The following is an 11,785-nucleotide window of genomic DNA, read 5'->3' as shown; positions in this document are numbered from 1 at the left end:
GGGCAGAAAATGGAGAGGAGAGGGAGAGGGAGAAGAGAAGGGGAGGAGGAGAAGGGGAATGGGTGGGCAGGGTACAGAGAAGGAGACGGAGGGAAAGGGGGGGAGTGGAAGAGGGGGGAGGGGAAGAGGGCAGAGGAGGGAGAAGGAGGGGGAGGGGAGGGGGAGGAGAGGGTAGAGGAGGGGGAAGGAGGGGGAGGGAAAGAGAAGAGGGAGGTTGGGCAGAGGAAGGAGAAGGAGGGGGAGGGGAAGAGGGGAGGGGAAGAGGGGGGAGGAGAGGGCAGAGGAGGGAGAAAGAGGGGGAGGGAAAGAAGGGGAGGGGAGGGGAGTGTAAAGAAGGGGGAAGGAAGGGGAGGGAAAGAAGGGGAGGGGAGAGGAGAGGGGAGGAGGAGGAGGGAAAGAGAAGAGGGAGGGTTGGGCAGAGGAAGGAGAAGGAGGGGGCAGGGAAGAGGGGGAGGGAGGGGGAGGAGGAGGAGGAGAGGGGCACCCCACCCCCATGCCCTGCATGGTCAACCAGCTCCGCCAGGTGGGAACTTGGTCATATTTGCTTTATCTTCTCTCTCTGAGAACACAGGCATGTATCTTTGCCCTTGAGCCTATGGTAGGGACATCCCACGAGTCACCTGCACAGGACCTAGCAGGTCTTCCCATAGCACAGGCGCTCACCCACGTGACGATTCAACATTGCCAAGGGGCTCTTTTTGGGTTTCATTTTCTGACCTGGGACAAGGTCAAGGATGCACCTGTTGACCCCAGGTGCAGGCACTAACTGCCTTTACTCTGTGCTATGTAGGCACGTCATCTCCTGGTGACTGGTGAGCCGCCCCTCAGCCCGTGGTCCCAGCACCCATGGATGCGTGAGGTAGATCTCCTGATTCTGTAACCCGCCGCATTTATTACCTGCCATGTCCTGTGAAGACCATTCCCTCCCCAACTTCTTGTGTCCTTTTCACTACTGGCAAGGCCGTGTGGGTTCTTTGTAAATCTGCAGTAATACAAGGCAGTGCTGCTGCTATTCCTTGAGTGCTTCCACTGGCTTCTCCGAATCTGTCTGGGAGGATCCCTCCAAGCTTGTTCTGCTTGGAGGAACAGGGTTCCCTGAACAGGGTTCCCTGCTTTCTGGATCTCAGGGGGTTTAGACGGCAGTGACTGTGCCCTCAGAATCCGTCTCAGAAGGTGTGCTGAAAGGCGACACTGGAAGAAGTAGAAAGAATGCAGTGCTCCAGAGGGAGTTTTAAATGAACTCACTAGTGTCATTAGAAAGGTGTGTAAAGAAATTACACAAAGCAAGCATAGGATCTATGGAGAGGAATTGATTAAAAACAACAGTGAGCTATCAGAGATGAAACCATGGCTAGTGAAGTAAGAACTCCTTTTTGACAAAAATTGGAAAGCTGCAGCCCAGAAATGTAGGGTGGGAGGTTTGGGCCAGCTTCAGCGCGGCCACCTCCCTGCCCTGGTGGTCACCTGGCCCCAGGGGTATGGCGATAAATACCCTTCTCTGATAAAGAGCCAGAGCTTGCCAGGAGGAGGCCATGTGCTCGGCACCTCTGCCCTCCACCTGCTCCTGCCTGGAAGAAGTTTTGATGAACAACTTGCGGCAACAGCCATCAGGGAGCAGAGGGCAGAAGCCACACGTGAGGGGTGACAGAACCGAAGTGGAAAAGGCTGGGGTCCCCAGGGACCCTGTAGGGCTCTGGAACTACCCCCACACTGCCTCTTCCGTTCCTGCCGTGTGCGTGTGATTTAAAGCAAATGAACATGTGTCTGTTTCAATTCCTGGTGGTTGAGTTCTGTTATCTGTCACCCAGATCATTCCTGACCAGTGGGCGTGTAGAGCCCCAAGGATTGGACAGACATTGCACACTGTCAGCAGCGAGGGGGTCCCAGGCTCCAAGGACAGTCCTATCTGACCCGGGAGTCCACGCTTAGCCAGGCTTACATAACACACCAGAACAGAGGCGTTTGGGGCAGGCAGATTCCCAGTTCACTTCCATTGCATGCCTTGTGGGGTACATTATTTGAAGTGCTGCACAGAGCAATTTGGGGGCAGGGGCAGGGGGCCCCCAGGCATGGGGAGGGGGGAAGTACCAGGACCAAGGCAAAGTGATGATATTCAGCATGGGTGGGTCCTCCTGCAAAACCACACATGCCTCCTGGTGAGTAGATCCAGCCCCTGGAAAGGTGAATCCAAATATAAGATTGGAGTGGAGACATACGGGGCAGCCGGCCTGGCTGCCTGGCCGCCTGACCTGAGCTTGGAGCCCATTTACATACAGACTGAGGCTGAACCCTGGAGGTGTGGTGTGCAGAGTCAGACCCAGAGCTGGTGAGGCCACTCCTGGAGCCGGGATTCCTCCTGACACCCCTGCTGGCTGATCCACCCCCACCGCCCCACGTCTCAGGCTTGCTTTTACCTAAGTTTGCTTAGAAGCCCCGTTCCAAGTTCAGGAAGTAAATCCTTCCTTGGCTTCCCTGCCAGCCTCCTCCTCCCACTCCCCTCCCTCTTATGCTTCACCCCACCTCCTCCCCTTTCTCCTCGCCCTCCTCCTCCCCCTCTCCCCCTCCCCTTCCCCCATCCCCCTCCTTCCCTTCTCCTTCCTTTCTTCCCTCCTCACCCTCCCCTCCCCTCCAACCCCCTCCCTTCCCCCTCCCCCTCCTCCTCTCCTCCTCCTCCCTTCCCCTCCTCCCCCTCCCCCTCCCCTTCCCTCCTCCCCCTCCTCCCCTCTCCCTCCTCCCCCTCCTCCCCTCTCCCTCTCTTCCCTTCTCCCCCTCCCCTTCCCTTCTCCCCCTCCCCTTCCCTTCTCCCCCTCCCCTTTCCTTCTCTCCCTCCCCTTTCCTCCCCTCCTCTCCCTTCCCTCCTCCCCCTCCCCTTCTCTGCTCCCCCTCCCTCCTCCCCTCTTTCCCCCTCTTTCCTCCTCTCCCTCTCCTTCCCTCTTCCCCCTTCTCCCATCCCCCTCTCTTCCCTTCTCTCCCTTCCCTTTCCTCCTCTCCTCCTCCCTCCCATGTCCCCCTCCTCCTCCCCTCCCCGCTCCCCTCCTCTGTCCCTTTCCCCTTTTTCCCCTTCCTCTTTCCCTTCCTCCCTCCCTGCCATAAATCCCTTCTATTGATTTAAAGCAGCTCTATAATTAGACTATAGATAGTTCTGCCTACATGTTAATCCCTAGATGTGTGATGCCTCGAATATGCCTGAGCTCAACTCCCTTCCCAATCACAGGCTTGCTTCTGAGTGAAGGAATATGGGGTAATGTTTTGCTCTATTGAACATATAGATCCCGACTGATTTTAAATACATTTCATCTGCTTAAAAAGTCTTTCTGAATGTGAAGTTGGTGTGGGTGGCTGAGACCAGGCAAGTCAGCAGCCTGGACATAGCATGTCCCGGAGGGAGAGCAGGAGGGGACAGGGTGTGTAGTCCAGGGCCTTTTCCTCAGGAGTCCTCCATTCACTCACGTAGAATGGAAACTGTCCACATAAGGGAGGAAGATATATTTGTGCACCACCATGACCCCTCCATGAGAGCAGAAGCCATGTGGAGGAAACAGACCGCCAACCCAGTTATATCAGGGAAGGGTTTCTGCTGGCCACCACGGTCACAGTGGGTGGACAGACCACCTGCAGCGTCTGCCCAGAATCAGCCCTGTGGACAGGAACCCGGGCTTGCAGCCTGGGTGCAGAGAGTGGACGGGATGCACACCTGAGTACTGGGCATTCCCAACGGGGGTGCAGACTTGCCTGTGGCCTGCAGCCCCCTCCCTGCTCTGTGCATCCCCCCCCTCCCGCAGAGGTCCTCAGGGGGCCTGTCTTATGCACTCTGATGCCCTGAGAGACCCCGATGAGGGGACGACAGCAACCCAGGCTTGTCCAGGTGCAGAATGATATGTGAATGCAGCACTGCTCAGGTGACTTAAATACACACAAACGGGCAAGGAGAACCGTGCAGTCTGTGATCAGTACAGAAGGGCCCTGGGAGGCAGGAGGAACGTGGGGAGAGGGCGCCCCCACCACCAGCACAGTGCTGGGGACAAGACAGCAGGAGAGAGGCCCTGACAGGGGGGCAGGGCAGCAGGGTCTCCACAGAGAGGTCGTCAGGCAGACATGAAGCCACAAGGGATGGGGCGGGGGTGGGGGCTGGTGGGCAAGGAGAAAAGGGCTCCAGGCAGTGGGTGTGGGGTCTGAACAGGGGCAGCTTCAGGGTGTGACCAAGTGGAGGTGGCTGGCAGGGACTAGTGTTTGGGGAGGGGATTTTTTCTAGCACTGGAGCCACAGGTGGGCCTTGGGGAGCACTTTCCCACCTTCTAGTATGGTGCTTCTCTGAGGCAAGTCTCCCTCGAGGCATCCCTTGCACACCACACCCAGGGGAGAGCCAGGCGAGGCAGTGGGGACAGTCACACTGCTTGCTTCTCCCAGCCCCCCACCCCAGAGCTGGGGCAGGTAGGGGGATGGTCAATGGGGGTGCTGCTGGAGGCCCCCCCTTTGAGAAGACAGCTCACAGTGTCCCTGTCACCCTGCACTGGATGGCTCGAGGTGACCAGGAAGGTCTCCTCTGAGCCTGGACATGAGGCTAGGGGGACCCACAACCATGCCATGGGGGCCACCCTCTGCCCTCCATGTTAGGAATAAGGGGAGTAGGCATTCTCCCAGCCAGCCTGAGACATTGGTACCTGGCCACGGGATGGGCCTGCCTGGTGACATGGGAGCTGGTCTAGGTGGGTCAAGGGCTGTCTGTAGGGAGGTGGATGGAAGGGCAAACTGGGCATTGGGACATCTGGGGCACACAGGGGGAAGCTGGTGGGGGGGCCATGTGTGTGTAAGTGTGTGCAAGCCTGTGTGATAGTGTGTGCACGTGAGTGTGTTTGAGGGAGCTGAGATCGTGGAGAGGGACACGGGACACAGGACATGGGGACACAGGACACGGGGACACAGGGACATAGGACACAGGGACACAGGACATAGGACACAAGATGTGGGGCATGGGGACACAGAAAATGAACACAGGACATGGGGACACAGGACACAGGGACACAGGACATGAGAAAACAGTGACACAGGACATGGACACAGGATATGGGGACATAGGGACATGGGGACACAGGACATAGGGATATAGGACATGGGGACACAAGACATGGGACACAGGGCTGGGAATGGGACATGGGGACATGAAACACAAGATACAGGGACACAGGACATGGGGACACAGATCATGGAGGCACAGGACACAGGGACATAGGACATGGGGATATAGGGACATAGAGACACAGGGGCACAGGTCTGGGAATGGAACATGAAGACAGAGGGACATGGGGATGGGAGGAACCAGGACACAGGACATGGGACACAGGACACAAGACTTGGGTATACAAGTCACAGGGATACAGGGCTGGGAATGGGACATGGGACATAGGGACATGGGGACACAGGGACACTGGACATGGGACATGGGGATACAGGACACAGGGACACAGTACATGGCGGCATACGGACACAGGGCTGGGAAGAACCCAGCATATGGGACAAGGGGACACAAGGACACAGGGACACAGGACGGGGCTGGAGGTGCTGTTAGGCCAGTGGATCATTGTGGTTCTGGAAACCTGCATGTTCTGGGCAGCTGGGGCAGGGTCTGGAAGGTGGACTTAGGGCCATACACTTTGGGGTACCCAGGGCTGGATGGTGCAGGCCACCATGGGAGGGGGACAGAGAGACCCAGCCCCATGAACTCAGGGACCCCACACAGGGTCCTGAAGCCTTTTTGCAAGACAGGGGCAGTCCTGGGGAGCAGGGGTGGGGGCCTCAGTGTCACCAGGACTGTTTTTCTGTGTGGCTGTGATGCTGCATTTGGACCCTTGGGCTCTGAGGCACTCAGCCTACAGCACTGGCTCCGCCAACCCCTCGAGAGCTGGTGGAGCTCATGTCTGGGGGCCACTTGGAGAGGGCTAGAACCCCCCAGAGCTCACACAGCAGGTGGGCAGGAGGGGACGAGATCCTGCCCTGGGTGGCACTGTCACTGTCAGTGGTGACAGCCGGGGATGTTTGCGTTGTCCCGGGTGTGTGTGTTGCGGGGGCGGGGGGGGCAGGTTCCTCGCTGAATAGCTCAGCAGGGCCACATATGACGAACATATGAACTTGAGGACGGCGTGGGGGCTGTAAAGGTTTTATTATGGGGTGTCTGGGCCCGTGCGGTCCTCCCCCCTGCTGCCGCCCACGTCTGATTTCTGCCAAGTATGTGACTCGTCATGCTGGGGAATGTCTCCACGGCTGGGGCTGGGCTGGATTCCCGGGTCCCTGCTCTGCAGGGGTGGAGAGGTGGCTGATTTGCTGGGGTACAGAGTGGTGCTCAATGCATGTTCCTGTGTGCTGTAGACTTGGACGGGACAGGCAGGCCCCGAGGAAGCCAGCCCTTCTGGAGGTGGGGTCCCTTGGGCCCTCAGGAGGGGTGCCTCGCCACGGGGTCCTGAGGGCCCAGCCTGCTCTGGACATGAGGCATGGTGGGGAGAGCCTACATCTATTGGCAATGATGTTTCCCAGGCTGGCTCTGTGTGTGTGTGTGTGGGGGGGCACTGGCCAGGACTGTCCCTGCAGCCCCCCATCTCCTGCTGTGGGCTCAGCCTTGCAGCCGCTGTGGTCCACGGCCTCAGGAGGGCCATTCCCAGCCTCGGGCAGAAGGTTCTTGAACAGCTGGGGCTTGGCCTGGATTGGGGACATGCTCTAGTGGGCGCTGGGAATGCAGAGCCTGCCTGTTGGTGTGCTGGCTGAGTCCTGCTTCTCTCCAGGCCCTGAGGGTGGGAGCCGCCCGGCGGCCACACCAAGGTCACAGCCTGGAAAGGGCTTGGTTTCTGGCTCAGAGAAGTATCTCTACCAGCCAGTCCCTCTGATCACAGCCAGAACTTGGGGCCAGATCCCAGAGCAGGGCCATGACCTTCGACCAGAGGCCAGGACAGGGTCATGACCCCCAGACCAGACCCAGGGCAGAGCCATGACCCCCAGACCAGGCCCCAAGGCAGGGCCGTGGTCCCCAGACCAGAAACCCAGGGCGGGGCCATGACCCCCAGATGAGACCCAGAGCAGAGTCATGATCTTCAGACCAGAACTCCCAGCCAAAGATCTGTGACCCTCAGACCAAACCCTGGCAAGGCCGTGATCCCCAGACCAGAACCTGGGGCAGGGCTGTGACCTCGCACCAGACCCCGGGGCAGGGCCATGACCCCAGACCAGAACCCCCAGCCAAGGGTCTGTGACCCTCCGACCAAACCCTGGCAAGGCTGTGATCCCCACACCAGACCCTAGGGCAGGGCCATGACCTCAGACCAGAACCCCCAGCCAAGGGTCTGTGACCCTCAGACCAAACCCTGGGCAAGGCCGTGATCCCAAGACTAGACCCCGGGGCAGGGCCATGACCTCAGACCAGAGCGCCCCCCCACCTCCCCCCAGCTAACCCAAGTGCAGGCTGCAGATTTCTCTGAGGGTAGATTTTTGTGAATTTGCACCTCTCTCATGGAGAGCCTGAAGACTGTGAGGCTTTGAGGAGGTGGAAGATGGACAGAGTGGGAGGTGTACCCTTAGCCTACAATGTGTCTCTGGTCTCCTGGCCCCCAGCCTGGGCCTCCTACAGCTGTGGGGTGTGGTGGGCCCCTCCTGGTTCACCTGGGGCAGCCCTGGGCCGCTCTGTGTGCCCACACCCTGTCTTGGCCCAGGCAGTGGAGAGGTCTGGCTGGGCTCCAGATGGCCCCTTGTGCCCACAGCCTCTCCCCACAGGACCCAGCTTGGCAGCAAGCACCAGCCGGGCCCCCTTGCTCCTCTTCGTGCTCCCTTCCATCTCATCTGCATCCTGTGGCCACAGCTGTCCTGGCTCTTGGGGGCCCCGGGGACTCCTGGACCCTCAGGGTAGGTGTGGTGGGGACTGCGATGTTGGCCACCCTTTGTGTTGGGCCCAGACCCCTGTCTCGGGACTGTCCTGTTGGCTCCAGAGTGGACAGACCCCTCTGTCCATCTACTTGCAGGAGGGTCCCACTCAACCTCCTCAATGCCTGGGTGGGGAGACTGAGGCCCGAGGTCCTAGGGCAGACATGAGACCTGTACCCTTGTGCAGGGGTCAGGCTTCAGACAGAGGAGGCCCAGATTGGCGCCCTGCCCCCACGGCGTGGGGTGTCAGCTGACCATTCTGCATGCACACCACATGTCGGACAACGAGGGAGCAGAGGAGCCTCAGACAGATGGGGACAGGCCTCAAGACCAAGCTGGAGGTGAGGTGTCCGTGGGAACTTCCTTCCACCTGACTCCTTCCATTCCTTGTGGGTGCTGGAGCTAGGGCTCAGCCAGCTTGGCCCAGGGGCAGCCCCCATTGGGCCTCTCTCCTGAGCACCCCTTCCACACCACCAACCTCACTGGGCTTCACAGTTTCTGCCCACCCAGCCTTCTCCCACGGTCGGCTGAAACTTCATCCCTGTCCTGATGCTCGGGCCCCAGTGGACATGTCCCCTCCACTCCTGTGGCCCACATCCCCTCCCAGGGCTCTGAATTCTGCCAGGACTGTTCTGAATCTCTCTGCCTGCAAAATGCAGCTGCCTCCTGCAGGCAGCCATCCCAGATTGCCTGCTTCCGATGGAGCAGCACCTCTGTGACCATCTCTGTTCTGGGTGGGGTGGGTGTGTCTTGTTCTGGGGGTAGCCCAGAGGGAGGGGGAGTCTTGCTGGGGTCAGGGGGGCTGGCCATGGAGGGCCGGGGAGCAGGGAATGGGCTTCTGGCACTCTGCCTATTGGGGCGCCTCTGCAGCTGGGCTTGCACACGGCGGGGAGGCCTAATTGGCTGCGTCTGCAGCCTGAAAAGCAGCCCCAGAGACAGACAGCGGTCTGGGCCAGCTGCCTGGAGCCTGGGGGGCTGGGGGGCCCCCCGAGCAGCCCCACAAGACTGCCCGCCCTTCTGCCTTTCCCTGCTCCGCTTCCAGGACCGCGGGAGTATTTGTGTAAATACCGTGTGCTGCTGGATTCTGGATTCTGCCGGGGTGAAGTCATCCCCCTCCAGCTGGAGGCTGTGGAGGCACATCCGGGTGGTAGGGGTCTCTGCCTGCCCCTCCCCCAAGGCCTGACAGCCAGCAGCCACTTGCAGGGCGCTGGGGCCCTGCCGCTTGCCCAGTCAGGCTCCTGTGTGACCTGGGCTGTTCCCTGAGCTTGGAGGCATGGGCCTGTACACCATCGGGGCTCCATAACTGCACAAGTGGGTGGAGACCCAGGCCTCCCAGAAGGCAGGGGATTGGTGAGGGGCCTCAACACTGAGCAGGAGCCTGGAGTGACCACAGCGGGGAGCCCAGGGCAGGGTGGCATCTGTGTGCTGGAGCAGAGGGGGAGAGTGTCTGCCCATCACACGAGCGCCGCCCAGGGGAGCCTCCCACCTAGGACCAGCCCCGCGCATCCCCACATCAGCGGCTCAGGTGGGCTGGGGGGCTTTGTACCCCCTTCCCGGCTCCCCCATCCACGGGACCCTGGTGTCGCCATGCAGAGCTGCCAGGGAGGTTAGTGTGAGATGGCTCTTGGAGCACCTGTGTGTGTATGAGCTCTGCACCTGACGTATGAGCCCGTGTGCGCATGTGTGTGCACTGTGGGTACGCACCACCCCATTTAGGCCCCGCGGCCACCCAGAGGAGCACAGTTCCTCAGACCCACTTCACAGGCAGGAAAACTGAGGCACTGGGAGGTCCCAGGGGTGGTCACTTTGGCTCCATTATGTCCTGCCAGCTGATCAGAATTGACAGGTGTGGGAGACTTGTGGGCATTCGGGGGTCAGGATAGGGAGTCCTGAGGGCTGGGTGGCTGGACCTGTTCCAGGGTGCTCCTTGCTGGGCCCTCCTGTTATCCGCCGGAACCCAGGTGCCCCTCACAGCAGCCATGCCAGGTGCTGTCCAGCCTGGAGGGAGATCATGTCCCTGTTCCCACCTGAGACCCACCCTGGTGGTCCCTGTTCTTGGCAGAGCAGATGCGGGGAGGGGGACAGTTCCCTGTCTGCTCTGGGGCAGGGGAGCCTGCAGACATAGAGCCCCAGGCTGAGCTCCACAGCCCAGTCCATCCATGCTACCCCACCTAAGGACCCCTCACATCCCAGCCTGGGCAGTAAGGGATTCCCCACTGCACAGCACATGGTGTGGAGCCTGTCATCAGTGGGCAAGCCCTGGGTGCCAGCACAGGACCATGTCAGGGCAGACCTGCACTGTCTGCAGCCTCTGAGCCTGGCAGGGGGATGCCTGTGGGTGTCTTCGTGGCCAGGGCTCCCTCCTAGAACCCCAGGACTCTGTGCTCAGAGCGGGGTCCCGGACTGTAGACCAGGGCCCTACTGGCATCATGCACACCCACCTGTGGCAGCAACCCCAGACCCCGCCTGGCTGGCCGGCTCCCCTTGCTCCTCCCAGATTCCGGCTCCAGCCACTCAGGACCTCATAAGAGTCCCCAGAGCTGGGACAGTGCCCTGCTTCCTGCCGTGTGCCCCTTGGTGTGGGGCCAGGGCCAGCTTCCTCTGTTAGTGGTGTCTGCCACTGTGGAGGGTGCCTTCTGGGAGGCTCTGCCAAACTCTGTTCAGGTGCCCGCCCTCCCCCCTGCCCTGCCCTGCCCCCCAGGAGGTGGGTGCTCTGCTGGAAACCCCCCAGCAGCTTGTTCCACATCCACAGGAAGCATCCCCCGTCCCCAGGAGTCAAGCCTTTCTGTTTCCTCCAAGCCCCATGGCATGAAGATTTCCAAATCTTCCATTTGCTAAGGACAAGGCATGAATGCAATCCTGAACGCTTGGGAACAGGCAGTTGTGTTCCAAGAGGGAAACTGAACCCAGAGGAGGTAGGTGGAGAGGAGATGTGAGCTCAGGACTGTTTCCTCTGGCCTGGACCCAGTGAGCTCTGGGGAAAGGGGCAGGCAGTGGGGTGTGTGGACACTGCGAGGACACAGAAGCTCTAGAGGCTGAGGGGGCCCCTGGGGAGCCTGGGCAGGTGAGCTCAGAACTCTGCTCAGCTTCCCTGAGAGGTGGTGGGGTCTCTGCGAGCGGCTGGGACCTGGAAGGTCCTCAGAAGACTTGCTCCTGAGGCAGGGGCCCTCTCCTCTTGGGGGGACAGTGGGCTGGGACCCTGGGGCCAAGACACTAGGCCTTGTCTCTCTGTCCCCCAGGGGCTGTAGTAAGACCTGGTATCTGTGGTGGGTGTGGGTGGGCAGGTGGGGCCTGTGGCTTTGGAGGGAGAGGAGGAGGGGACAGGGGGAGGAAGTGGTTTTTCCACGCGAGCCTCCGTGGGCCTGCCCTGACCTTCTCGCCACCTTCAGGAGTTGCCCGGGCTCCTCTGAGTCTTACTGCCCACTGGTCTATCCTGGGCTCCGTCTTCAGCTGCAGGACCCCAGAATCCCCAGCCCCTTGGCACACCCTCCTTCGTGCCCCCCTCTCCCCCCCCCCCCCCGACCAGAGCATCCTTCCTGCTTCTTGAACTTCCATCTGCACGTCAAAGCCCATCTCAAATACCCCCTTGCCTGGGCCACCTGCTTTGACTACACTCCCCAGAGGGGAAGCTGGACATTGCCCCTGGGTGCTGACACTGCTCTGGCCCAACTTGCTTGTGTGCCTGACTGTGGGCCCTCCAGGGTGGGCTGGGGTCCGAGCCCCTGGGGCCTGGCATGGGGTCAGGTGAATGAGCCATTTAGCAAATGAACCAATGACTCAGCAGATAAATGGCAGAAGGACAGCCAGATGGGGAAACTGAGGCCTGGAGAGGAAGGGAGCTCTCCCAGGCCCTCCCTCTTCTCAGCACGCAGACAGACATCCC

This window comes from Herpailurus yagouaroundi, unplaced genomic scaffold (genome assembly GCF_014898765.1).
Source record: "Herpailurus yagouaroundi ecotype Mexico unplaced genomic scaffold, PumYag 212, whole genome shotgun sequence".
NCBI classification, from domain to species: Eukaryota; Metazoa; Chordata; class Mammalia; order Carnivora; family Felidae; genus Herpailurus; species Herpailurus yagouaroundi.
Note: the sequence above shows the minus strand (reverse complement) of the source record.